The sequence below is a fragment of the Pteronotus mesoamericanus genome, unplaced genomic scaffold (assembly GCF_021234165.1).
Source record: "Pteronotus mesoamericanus isolate MK-2021 breed Mesoamerican mustached bat unplaced genomic scaffold, CSHL_Meso_final scaffold_705, whole genome shotgun sequence".
Classification (NCBI taxonomy): Eukaryota; Metazoa; Chordata; class Mammalia; order Chiroptera; family Mormoopidae; genus Pteronotus; species Pteronotus mesoamericanus.
The window spans coordinates 469495-472159 of NW_026555326.1; positions in this window are offsets into that span (position 1 = coordinate 469495).

Sequence of the window (2665 nt, forward strand, 5' to 3'; positions counted from 1 at the left end):
TCTGCATTCGAATCCCAGCTCTACCACTCAGTCACCTCTCCTCTCTGACCCTACTCTTTCACCCCCAAGAGGACAGTAATACTAGTCCACGCCTTGGAGTAATGCTGGCTGACGCCATCCACCTGCAGGCGTGGCCCTTTAACTTGAATGAAAATAAAATTTATTTCTCAGTTGCACCAGCCACATTTCAGATGCTCAGTAGCCACGTGTAGCCAGTGGCCACTGTACTGGACAGTGGAGACATAGAATATTTCCATCACTGCAGAAGGCTCTGTGGGGCCTTGGCGGGTTCTTGGGAAGAATACATGAGGCGATCAGGACAACGGGCTCAGCTCAGAGCCTGGCTCGAATGAAAGACGGCAGCTCTCACTGTTACTATCGGGGCCTCTTGAGACGTCTTCCTCCCAGTTAAGGCGGGCCTAAAGGCCAGGACGTTCCTCGAGACTGTGGCCACAGCGGTGGTCTGAAAGTACCACAGGACTTGGGGATGGAGAAGTGACCAGCTATACCTCCCCTTGAGTCACACTCTGAGGAAGGGGACAAACGGGTCAAGCTCTGTACTTTACTGACGAGGAAAAAGAGGCCCAAAGAAGTAAAGTGAAGTCTCTAAAGTCACCTGGCAGAGCTGAGGCCAGAGACCTGTTTCCTGACTCTAGACTGGATCCCGCCCACCTGTCCCCATTCAGGTGCGCTTGGAGCCGGCTGCACCAGAATTATCTGGGGGCCTCGTACAAACCCAGGTGTCCAGGCCATGCCTCAGATGTGTTGAGCCAGAACTCGCAGGGTGGGGCCTGAGGTCTGCTTTCTTACCTGGAGTTCCAGATGCTTTTGCTCTGTAGCCAGTTTGGAGGCACTTGGCTAGGGGACCAGGGTTTGACTGGCTCTGGTCCCTGGTGTCTTGAACATGGCAAGCTCACGGGTCATGGGCCCCCCACCCCTCACTCTCTCCAGGGTTTTGTTGTTGTTTTTTTTTCAGCTCATTTCCCCAGAGTGCCCTTCTTCCCCTTGGACACACCTCAGGAACTCTCATGCTACCTCGGGAAAGGCATGAGCGAGGACCTTCAGCCTGCTCCCGTTAGGCGCACCAAGGCAGCTCTCTCCCCGCGGCGGCGGAGGCTGGAGCCCAGCAGCCTGAGAAAGCACTCCGGCTGCAGCACTGAGCTCACAGAGGGACTTTCTTGGCCTGGGCATCTTGGCCCTGCCTCAGGCTGGTTGGCAGAGGACAGAGCCAGTCACTCCATCCCTGGCTGCCAAGAGTAGCCCTCGCAAGAGGACGCTGGCCAGCCTCAGTCTTGTTTGGCTCAGGGGGACTGCTCGCTCCGGCAGGAAGCCTTTAATCTCCACAGCGGTAATCACGAGTTGAGAGGGACCAGCTTCCCATTCCGGGCAGCTCAGTGGGATTGTGCAACCCGGCCCGCTGCAAGGAGAGCCCCCTTTCATCTGAGCGTGCCAAGTGTCTTGTTATCCATGTGCCTGGGGAATAGAGACACCACTTGCCACATCTGCCCCCTGTGTATGTGCAGCTTAGCTGGGAGGGGGCTTCAGTGGGCAGTGTGCGTCTGGATGGCCCGCAGTCATCTGGAGTGGGCGCTGTCCAGAGACTCTCTGCTCTCCACAGCCGGCTTCAGAGACTGCCACATTCCAGTGGGGCAACTCAAGAATGGGGATCCCTTGGGATGTGGTTGGGAACTGTATCTCCTACATCTTCTGTTCAGGGCTTAGTAGGTCACAACAGGGGGCTCTTCTCAAGCACCAGCCCGCTGTTCCTTTTCCCAAAGAGCAGAGCCTGGGAGATTCTCCATCGGGCTGACGCTGCTGATGGGGAGGTTGGGTTCAGAGGACTCTGACCCCTACTCCCCAGAGAAACTACCATGGGGGAGATCTATATGTGGTTAAATGACCCCTCAAGGTACATTCACTCTCTCATCCTTCGCTCATTCATTCATTCAACACACCTTTACTGAGGGTTTCTTGTATGTTCTAGCCTCTGGGGAACAATAGTAAATGAGCATCCTTATTCTCGGGGAGCCAACATTCTTATGGGGGAGAAAGGAAGTAAAAAATTTTAAAAAAAGTTAGTACATAATGTAATGTGAGTTGGAGAAGGGCTGTTTTTGATAGGATGTTGGGGAAATAGGCTCAAGAAGTATTGACTTAGAGTAGCTTTTCCCTGGTGTTAAAAACATCCTGACTTTTTGTCCCCACCACTTGCAGGGTCTTAGATAAATCAGGGGTTAAATTACCATTGAGACTCCTTGCTCCTCACTACCCCCTACTGCACAACTTTCCTGAGAGTGAAATATTCCTACATCTAAGCTTACCAACCATGAACACAGAACTTTTACAATACAAGTAATACAAATTGCCAAGTTGATGTCGTACTTCATTTAAACTTGGGGCTGACAATAAGTTCTGCTCACATCACCTTGAGCTTGATCTCAAGAAAGTATTCCCTTTGGGCCACTCTCTTACCTTCTGCTCTCCTGAACCAGCCCCTCGGGATCGGCCCTGCCATGTCCCCCCTCTCCCTTTTGAAGAGGGTGGAGGTGCCAGGGTGTAAATTGTGATAAGGAAGCCTGCCTGGAGGCTGCGCTGCTGGTACTGATAGAGTCTCCCAGACTGACTGCATTCAATCAGGGCCTGAGCCCTTTTCCGGACAGGCAGT